Source organism: Acyrthosiphon pisum, chromosome A1 (genome assembly GCF_005508785.2).
Source record: "Acyrthosiphon pisum isolate AL4f chromosome A1, pea_aphid_22Mar2018_4r6ur, whole genome shotgun sequence".
NCBI classification, from domain to species: domain Eukaryota; kingdom Metazoa; phylum Arthropoda; class Insecta; order Hemiptera; family Aphididae; genus Acyrthosiphon; species Acyrthosiphon pisum.
This window is the reverse complement of record NC_042494.1, coordinates 132,382,331-132,393,983: the sequence shown is the minus strand read 5'-3', so window position 1 is coordinate 132,393,983 and position 11,653 is coordinate 132,382,331. Positions and strand designations below refer to the sequence as shown.

Genomic DNA, 11,653 nt, shown 5'->3' with positions numbered 1-11,653 from the left:
AAGGTGTTTTCAAAAACACAGATTCATTAATACAACATTAATGAGTTATGTTTAAGCTTAATCAAATGTATTCATTTTGTAATTAAAATAAAAGTTAAATATATAACTATTTTGGAAATCAGCTAGGTACATAATATTCGTATTCATGTTTTTTAGTTAATTTATGTTAAAATTAAATCAAATGAAAGAACATAAATCAGAAAAAACAAAAACTATAATATTAATGCAAAAAAAAATCTAAAAAAAATATCTATCTGTCAACGCCGCATAATATCATGGTTTAACAAACATAATGTGTTATAGGTACATGTGGTTAAAGTATATAACATAATAATGCGTCATATTTAACGATTTGTTAATGTCAAATGTCCAAATATTCGTGAGAAGTATTTTAGTTTGTCATGTTTAAATTTAACACATTCAGATATTTACCTATCTCTATTACCTATGAATCAATAATTTATTAATTGGGACATATCACAAAATAATGCTTCAACTACTAGTTACAGATGTATTATAATATGAAAAATAAATAAACTATAATATATATTATATTAATTTGGTGAGTGGTGACCAAAATAATATATTTTATTTTTTATTAAAATGTACTATAATAATATAAAATAATGACAATTTACTACCTATACCCATGGTCAAACATTAAGTTCGTAAAATATAGTTTGTATTAATTTGTTTGGGTTGGATTAAATTTCAATAGCGTTGAATCCGTTTTGCGTGCTTGACGTATTTGAAATAGTTTGGTGAAATAAAAATATTATATTTTGACAATAAATTTGGAATTTTTACTGTCATCGCTCATCACTGGCTATGTAATAAATTGTTTTGTGATTATTCAAAAATTGGAAATAAATTATTGCGTTGAGAGATTACTATAATTCGCTACACTAACGACAATACCACGTATCTACCAAATTTACGAAAATTAGTTTTATATATTCAAATATTATAGTTATACCTACGTTAAAGATAAGGTCATAGTGACAAAAAGGGAGAGGCTTGGTGAGGTTCCCTCTAAATTCACTAAAGCTGCGCTTTCCTGTCGTTACACGCTTAATATAATACTTTTACACTCAGCAGAAAATATTTATAAAACCGATAATTTTGAGCGTATGGTTGCAATTTAAAATGGATTACTGAATTGTGTTACGAAATTTAATTAAACATCGATTCAAACAAAATCATTTATCTCGTTCTACTGCCATTGAATTTTCTAACTTTTTTTTTTTAATAGGTTCTACTTGAGATACGGAATGGTTAGGTAACTCTTTATAAGTTTGATTCAACGGTACAGCGTACATGATATTTAAATGCACGTGCGATATTTTTGCTGTGTTATGTAGGAATATGTGGATGCACACAAAGAGAGCACAGGCATAGAGCAGACAAAGAAAAATCTTCGATAACAATGCATACATATCAAATGCAAGTTTAAAGACCTACTCTAGGTAAATACTAAATAGGTACAAGATTATTAAATAACGATTATTAAATAGGTGACACGTGTTTTTCAACTATACTGTGTATTTTATCTGAATCCATAATAGATACACGTTGTACTGAAATAGATGAATAGCAAATAATATTACACTGCACGAAGACTGATATAGTTATATTTATACAATATATTCACGTTGAGCCTTCTATTGTATTATAACAATTATTGTTATACCATTGAGCCACATTGGTAAAAAAAACAAACATTAAAGATATTATTACTGTGATTGGAAAGACATATTATTATTATATTATATTGATAGATATTAATGATACCTATTAAAAGTAACACATGCGAGTAATGAATTGTAATAAATTAAATTTTCTGTTTACCCAGTTTTCTTGAAATCGACACGTTCACAAGTGAGGCATATTATACCTTTAAGCAATTCAATAGACTTGTCGAAAAAAATATATTTTAATTGGGTACCTACCTATATCTAAACCCGCAAATTCGTATTGGTACATTATATGTCTTGTGTGAAATAAAAGAGGGCTTAATTAGATTTTAACAGTAAATTGTTATAAGAGACAAATAGTAGCAAACTTATTAGCTCGTCGTACCTATAATAATAACGATGATCGATGGCTGAACACTTCAGTGTACAGTTTAAACGACAAACGACCATAAAAAATATATCTAACGAATTTGGTATAATATACCTTTACGTTTTCTATGGTTTCTATTTACGAGCATGCATAATATAATATGTATATATATCATATTATTATATTCTAAGTTTATTATAATATAATAGCGTGTGGCACTTCAAGGACAAGGGCGCACGCAAATTGTTACGCGATAAAAACGCATAAAATGTTTACGCGACACGATTGTATCGTAGATAGATCGACAAACTAAGGTATTGTGTTCCGTTGACGTTTTCAAATATTTACGACGAACAAATTCCTCAGTATTATACGTTGTGCCTGGTCGGACACGACCTATCATCTTAACATACGTATTGTACTTCATCAGTCATCACTCATCATCCGGGGTGGTAACGCTTTGCCTAATTTCACAAATCTGCGGACCGATAAACAATTTTTTTTTTGCCGAACATTATATTATTATGTCAATGTTTGTGAATGAATATTGTTAAAAACATTACTGCGGGAAAATAACAATTCAATGGATTATAATTTATTTTTATTTTCCCTGTAAAATTATCCTAACAATGGATCTATGTTACGACTGTAAAATATTTATTAAAAATTACATACATTTTAAACATACATTATAATACGAAGAACGGAATGAATATCCAGGAAAACGGTTTACTCGTTTGATGATATTTTGAACATTCGAAATAATTCTTATTTTTAAAAAAACGTTAAAGAGTGACTTTTGACTCATTTTCCAATTCTAATGTTGTATATCCGAAGAAGTTTTCTTTCCGTTACATCTATCCACGAGATTATACCATAGTCTGGCATCCAAATTGTTAACATAAAATTATATTTTAGCGCAAACTTTTGGTAATATTAGAGCCACTTTAAATCTGATTATTGTGTTGAAAAAAAATTCATGTGGGATAACATAAACTAGTAAACTACGCGCAAGACTAATCTGTCTTCACTTATCGTTAAGCAAAAATAAAACGATTTGTCGGAAATCTGATCATTAGACGAAATTCATATACTTGGGAAGTGGCCAAATTCCGATTCGACTGTCCCGAAGTCACGTACCTATGAGTAACAACCGAAATGATATAAATCATTTTGGCGATATTGTGATGTCAGCCCTCGCGAGCACGTATAAGGGTTGTGAACGGTCAACGCACTCTCGTCCACCCTACTTACGCACGCCGGAAGTGGACGTCGGCCGCCACCGTAATCGTTTCCGGTGTCGCCATCTTGACTCGACTGTCGCCGGCCACCGGAACACCGGACACGTGCGCTCGTCGAACGCAGATGGCGCTAGACGATACACCGCGTGACGGCGACCGTAACCGCGTTTTTGGTCGGGCGAGTTCTCCACTCCCACCGCAACCGACGACTGAACGTTCGCGTGTACAAGAGACGGTGTGCTTGTGCGCGCGTACCCGTGGTAACCCGTTAGTAGACGATGTAGATCAGATGTAAAAGCACTGTTAACGCTGTTGTTGTTGTAGTCGTCGATATCATATTATGATAAAATGTTATTAGAATAGGCTCTGAATTTTTTTTTTTTTTTTTTGTTTGTTTTTGTTGTTCTCATCACAACATTCGATTATCAGTGAACGCGGTCCGCGCACATCTCAGAGTTTCGTGTTGCATTACGCTATACTTGCCTACCATATCGTCGTCGACCATGCTCTCGTCAAAAGTCTGACTTGCGGCTGTGTATTTATATACATACAGCGGTTTCATAGTAAGTACACACGAGTACGTATAATATAATTCACCTAATACATATTATATATAATATAAACACGACATTGGACCGAGCTTAACGATCGATACGGCGCCGGGAATCGCGGCGCCGTCGTGCTAAAACCGAACTTGTCAACTCGGACACAGGAAACGCACATAATACGCACGCGTAGGCCGACTAACGATCGAGTTTATGGTGAAAACGACGATCGATTATCGTAAAATCGTATCCGTTATGTCGTGTTTTATATTTTCGCATCACAATAATTCACAATAATTCATACGTCCTAATGCGAGTACAATAAAATAATATTATGCATGTAGAATATAGGCATTACATTCGTAGCGGTCGTACACAATAACACAATAATATTATTATTACGATATCGATTTTGCATGTATACCCCGCAAATTACGCAACAGTGAACAAATAAACAACAACAACAACGATGAATAATAATACTTGGGGGGCAGTATCGATTTTCGTAACCCTACGTATATATATTATTGTTGTAATATATTATGCTGCATCAGCTACGCGTGCATAATAATAATATTATGTTATTATTATTATAATTACTATTATTGTTATAATTTATTTTAATTACTATAATTGTGGTTTTTTTTATTAGTATGTAAGTATATTGTACATAATATGTATGTATGTGTGTGTGTGGCCGTGTGGGTGAAGCACCTGCAGCCTTTCGATGTCAGAATATTATTATAGGTAACGATCACCAGCAATGTAGGTACCTGTAGGTACCTGTGATCCAATTTTCGAGGCCGATAAGCGCGTTATGTCTGACCGCGAATTTTCGCGCCGACGTCAACAAATAACTATTAGGTACAATATATCGCATAGTCTCTACTAGGCTGACGGGCGTGTATCATCCCAAAACCCACGTTATAAAGATGTCGAATTAAATATGTTCATCGTTTGTGTCGTCGTCAAAATGTGTCGTATGACGTGGCCTTTCTATACTTTTCGCAATACAACTTACAATTCATATCGCTCAAGTGACACAGTGTAACTGTTCTAAATACATTTTGTTTGTAATTAAATCAAATAGATCGATAGCGGTATATCTCCCCAATCTACAATCGGGTAAACAATAAATTACATCCTTGCAAAAACCCACTCGGTATAATTGACGGAGATGTGATTTGTGCGGGTTCTGCACAAGCTTTTTTTGGTAATTTTTATTTTATAATATTGTACCTACCTACCTACTATTACTGAGGTGAGAAAATTTGACGAAATAAGTGTAGGCCGTGCATTATGTTGCCATAACACTTTTCAGTGAAATATTTTGAGTTTCTATTTAAATCATTTTAACGACTTTCAACAAAAACTATAAAAGACAAATATTAATAAGTTATAAGTATACATATTGCCTAATGAAGTTGAATGTTTGATAATCACGGTTTACAATATTATTCGTTAATATTTTCATATTTTAAAAACTGAATTACATAATAATATAAATAACATATTATAATTTAAGGAAAGAGGTTTTACAATGAATTTTCGAAGAATAAACGATTTCTATATAAACATTATTACTAGAGAATTGATTGACACATCAGGATGAAGCTGGTACAGACATTACAAGACAGGATAGGTCATCCATTGACATAATCGTGATTAAAAATAATTATTTTTATATCATTTAGCAATTCTATATCTGAAACAACCAATGAAAAAACGCGAGTTGAATAATATATTTTCATCATCGTTGCCTAGAGTCTAATTTGTATCTATAACATAAAAGAAAATATGTATCCCTATAATAATGTTTATCATATACCTACGTAATGTTATGAATAGGGACGTGCATGTTACTTATTAATTGCATACATCAAACCTTGTGTCGTTCACAACGTATTGGGTACGCCTAATCCATTATCATATTTCAAGTTTGTTTAGTTGCAAATGAATATGAATTGTTATATTAATAATATTCGAATTAAAATTGTAAATTAATAGTAGATATTAAGGAGAGACAATATTATAATAAAGTTATTAAAGATAAATGGAAAAAATTCAGAATCTATAATAATTTTATCGTCAAAAAATATTTGCTGTAAGCAACACGAGTCATCCAATGTTCTAGACCAGAAATTTCCCAACATTTTTTTTCCACCGAACTAAATGGCTTAAAATAATTTTTGTAAAATTTCTTTTAAATACACATCTATAATTGTACCTATTAGATTTTAAATTGTTAGTACAATTCATTTTACGAGTAGGTACTTATCTATTGTTTTTATTAGAAAACAATAATATTCATAATAGTTTTAACAACGTTTACAACTTTGTAATGCGAACGTTACCAAACGGCCGTTAACAGTCTTGGTGACATTATATTTTACTATTACAGGAGACTGTGACCTCAAAAAGGTTATAGATAACATTCAAATGCATCGTTTTTGTCAAATAGGTATTTCAATACGATAAATTTATAGTGAATTGTATTAAGAATTTGTATATTATCCAAATTATGTGCAATAAATAAGTAGCTAAAGTATTAAATTGGGTTATAAAAGACAAATTAAGCTGCAAACACAATCCAATAAAAATTATAATATGTGCAGTACATGACACAACTAGTTTGTCTGCGGTATGCGCTTAGTGTATGCTTATTTTAGGAGTGCTTAAAACATTTTTGTTACACATTACAATAGTTGAATAGTGTGAACACCAATTTGTACAAGTGACTCAAAATAAAGTATTCGCCAACACAATTTTAAGACAATTTAATAAAAAATATTTAAATCTTAAACTTTTGTTAAAACGCACTAATGCACTATTGTTCCTAAAAAGCTACATATCATTGATCCAGGAATAAATAATTGTAATATCTATCCTTAGGACTACATTAGTTAAGTACAACAATTTAAGGATTCAAAATATCTCGAAATCGTGTCTCTTCTGAAAAGATGAATGTGTCGCTTAAAGCAAATCTTATAATACATTGTAGAATGTATTATCATTATTATTATTGATTACTATTAAATTGCCTCGGTCCAAACTAATAAATATCGATTATTGGATCTAAATAATTGTGGAGACAATGCTGATGACGAACCGTTTGTTTCTTAAAATTCGTCGATTATCTATGTCTATTATTGTGTACAATATAATAATGATCATAATATGTTTTCTCTGTACTCAATAAATCCAAGTCTCTGAAATAAAAATGTATTGAAACAATAGTAACGAAACCGTATGAAGAGGTGGCAACAAAGAGTATTACATAACATAACTGATTTCTTTTCATGTATGTACAAAGTGTACCTACATAAATATTATATTTTCTTCGTGCTTTATCGATCAAAGTCACTGTCGAAATATCGGTTTCGATATTATTATTCTTAAAACACTCTGCGGATCCTTAAATACCAATTAGAATTGTATCTGTAACAATGTCACCTCGCAAAAACTATCCTTGTACAGGTTACCCATAATCAATAGGCCAATATTGAATTATGCAAAGTTATATTAGGTACTGCAGCCGATAAATTATTCTCACGTTGTCAAGTCCAGATAAAACCATACTAAATAATGTGTAGGCAGGTAAAGACTATTGTCAAGATGTTGGTTATTCAGATAATCGATGGCTTTTTAAAAATTAAAAATTTAGTTACAATAATATTCAATAACAATGTAAGAAGAAGTGGGTTATTTTTTTTCTTCCGAAAACCAAACGTCGAACACGTCAATAATGTCGATGGCCTTCGCTCGTGTGAAATGTTTCACTATACCTATAGACGATTTGGGTTAATTAACGTTTTTTCTTTTTTTATATTACACTATTGTCTCGTGTGCCTATGTAGAGTAATTAAACCACCGAAACTATACGTAGATAATCAAATGATGAACAAATTATCGTATTTCTGCACAATCTGCGTTATTATCGTCTATTCTACACGACGGCTTATACGCAAGTTGGCGTTGTAAGTACCTACCTATTTTATATTTTAATAATATAATATTACATTATTACTTCGTTTTTTACCTACTTTTTAACACGCAGTCGCAACTCGCAGTGAAGATAAACCCATCACGGTTCATATTATGTAGTATGCGGCGTACGTATACGATATATTATTGTTTATTATCAATAGACGTATAATGATGCGGCCACTGGTTAGGTTTACGATCAAACAATAATTTTGATATATTTCTGTACAAGCCGCGAAGATAACTCTCATAAAAAATTATTTATATATTTTAAACTATAATAGCATAATATATTTTTATTAAAAACGCGGCCGGTAGACCGTAGTGAAATTGTATTCTGCAGCTGCTGTTTAGCGGCGCTTTTTTCCGTCGTCCAAATCGTGTTAGTTAACCGATAAAATGCATAAAATAATATTTATATATAAATGCCTCGAAATTTGCCGTATCTAATATTTTTTTTTTATACTATTGCTATCATAAATTGGCCGTAAATAGCCGTCTCGAAATGTCGGCTGAGAAGGTTTATGTCACACCATAATATAATTCCATTATATTATACTTTCTACGAACGTCGGAAAAATTGTTCCGTACGTATTTTTCTCAGATTAACACTCGAACTCGTTGTTAGGTACTATTTTTTTGTGCGAAATGACAATTTTATTATTTGACGTTTACATCTCAAGTTGTGTTTTCACGAATCATACTTCTAAAATAATAGTTGCGAAAATAAAAGTTACCATGTTGACACCATAGAATACTCTATTACTCTAAGTTGAATATATAAAAATAAAACTGCATACCTACCAAATGAATAATTCAACTGTATTTGTGTGTATGTACGTTTGGGTTGGGAACTTAATAGTTTGTATACACAAAAGAAATAGGTTATGGCGCACGGCCGGACCATTATGAAACGAAATATAAATCACGATCTTGTAATTAGGTGCACTAGGTCATGTTTTGCACGAAACGAGAGTGTAAACATTGATTTTCGTTTTATCGTCCATGCGAATGAGTTTTGACTCCACGCCAGACATATATTCGCAGAGACAATGCCCTATAAAATAAATAAAATCCAACTAGCAAAATATTATATTATGTTCGTCGAGTTCATATTACACATCACGTGTAGTAGTTTTCTACGTGTGGCTATAATAATAGCGACTACACAATACCGTATTGATATAATATACGAACGGTCGGTAATAAGTAATAGTAATTTAAACTAAAACAATGTGTGAGTACGTATTATGTCATAAGTATTTCGTAAAAATTGCGATGAAAACAAACTCCCAGGGATATGTGCCTATTAATATAATATATTATTATATAACATATTAAATTTGAAAAATAAAAATCCGAACAATGCAATGGAAATTTAATTACCTAAAAATAAAGACGCGCGATCGTGCCCTAGTCACGTGTGAGCATAATATACGACGTATAGTCGCCGATCAATCAAAATCTGTTTCATATGTGGTCAGCGTTAATTTTGGCTAATACGATAATAATATTATATGAAATCGGCATCTGTGACCTACTCAAATCATACTATCTTTAACAGGATAATATAATATAGGAATTCCAATAATTAAACCTATGCCGACAAAGCTGCAGCTATTACTAGACAGTATTTAACAGTAGGTAACACAGTTGATATTTTTCGGAGGATATCACACCAATAAGGAAAAGGACGATAAAAAAAAAATATGTACCTATTACAGGTACATCTTCATGACGTGCAACGTCGTCGTATTATTGTTGCGGTTACGACGACGGCGACGGTTTTCCTTCTAAATTTTCTTTCGCGCCGTGTCTTTGTTCATTATTATATGTGCGTATTATAAATATATTATATAGGTATATATATTTTTTTACGTCTATTATTACTGTGGCGAGTGAAGAGGACGGCAAGATTCTGCGGTTGATTCATTAAATTATTATTATTATTATTATCATCATCATCATTATACGACGCGTATACAACTCGTCTTTACGCTGAACCGTTTCACGGCGTGTTGGCGTCGTCGGACGAAAATTGCACACAATTATAATGTTATAGGTATATTGCAACGTAAATACCTGTCGTCACGATAATTTTACACCCCGGTGACCGCGTGGAACAGACCACGTCTTCGCCATCGGATCGTATCGGCTGTCTTAGTGTCATGTACAATAATTGGTTTCGGCGTGTATAAATAATATTATATAGGGTGGTTCACCTAGCATGCACAATCCCTTTTTTCTTCAACAATGCGTAGTAATTCAAAATATGATTTCTGGAGAGTTCTTAAATATACCTAAATTAAATATTATTATTATCGAAAAATTGAGATTTTTTGTACCATGAGTGACCAGTGGCGGAACAAAATTTTGATTTCAAACATGAACTTTTTACTTTAGATTATTTAGCAGAATTTTTTTTTTTTAATTGCTTAAGTAGGTACCTATATTAATACAAATTTTAACGAATAGTTTCTGACATTTTAAACATTATGTACCTACTAAAGATAATAGACAATGATATTAGCGTCCAGCTATAGTTAAATATAATATTAATTGTTAGTTATGTTCTTATTAGTCATATTATTCAGACAATTATTAGAAAATACTGAAGGATTGTTATAGCTTACAACTATAATTTTTAAATCAATTAAAAACTAAAATAATACATAGTATACGAGTATAAATTCCTGTTTTGACTAACTCGAGTATATTATTTAAATTTATTTATAAGCAAAGAAATAAATATTACAAAGTTATGTATTTTATGTAATGTGTAAGAGTATTTAAATTATCCTTAGAATAAACACTTTGATAAGTTGGAAACAAGTAACTACCTACTCGTTCAAGTTTTAATTTGGACACCAACTCTAAGATCAAAAAAAAAAAAAAAAACACTTACAGAATAATTTTAAGTAAAAAAGCCTTGTTTTTAATTTTTATCTTCTCATTTTAAAAACAAAAGTTTTGCCGCAGGACACTCCCTAATTATACAATAAATTTCAAGTATATTAAAAAATCATTCTTTGAATAACTACTTCATTATTAAAGAAAAAAGCTCGGTAAGCTGCTTGGTAAATCACTCTGTTTACATACATACATGCACTATGTATAAGAACCTACTATGTTAGTGTAAGATTCGACTTTGGGTGAAGTCTGCACATTATTACCTGCCCTGGTTATACAAGTTAATCGGGCATAAACGCACGACAAACTGACCTAACTAGAAAATCGAATTCAATATTTGTTTATTAATTTAAGAATAAACGGGCAGAAGCCCATTATACATATTTACAATAAAGATAAACAATTAGAACATAAATAAAAATTCAATAATATACAACTACAATATCATAAGTATCTACCAATGTTCGATGATAAATATGAATACAATAAAACGTCAAAGAACTAATATAATTATTATAAAGAATAAAGTTGAAGCTTATCAACAGTAGTGAAACCAGTGGCGGCTCGTCAGGTGAGGCAAGTGAGGCTCAGCCTCACCTAACTCTTGTAAAGAAAAAGGAAATACATACTATAATTATAGTTATTTCCAATCGACTTTAAGAATATTATATTCAATAATATATTATACATTTTATAATAGAAAAACTTTTTGTTATTATATAATATTATTATCATGACAAAATGAATTTGTTTTGTCGTGTATTTATGATAACTGTCATAGTACATAATAATATTTATCCATACTTCGACACTGCAGTTGATAACATGTTATCAAAAATTACGACAATGTTCGTGGAACGATAGACCGATCTCGACGAAAGCCGAAGAGTGCCGAGAGGCTGGCAATAT

The 11,653-nt window shown here is 31.2% G+C and overlaps 1 protein-coding gene across 2 annotated transcripts in view; it reads left to right on the top strand.

The window, feature by feature from the left end:
• Positions 1-3,532: 3,532 nt before the first annotated feature.
• The window catches only part of LOC100167116, a 35,031-nt gene continuing 26,910 nt past the window's right edge, over positions 3,533-11,653 (top strand). The window contains exon 1 of one of the 2 annotated variants that reach the window (XM_029488351.1): positions 3,533-3,882. The gene's annotated coding sequence lies outside the window, so the exon portion shown is untranslated. The remainder of the gene's footprint in view (positions 3,883-11,653) is intronic. The other variant, XM_029488350.1, reaches the window with a different exon arrangement.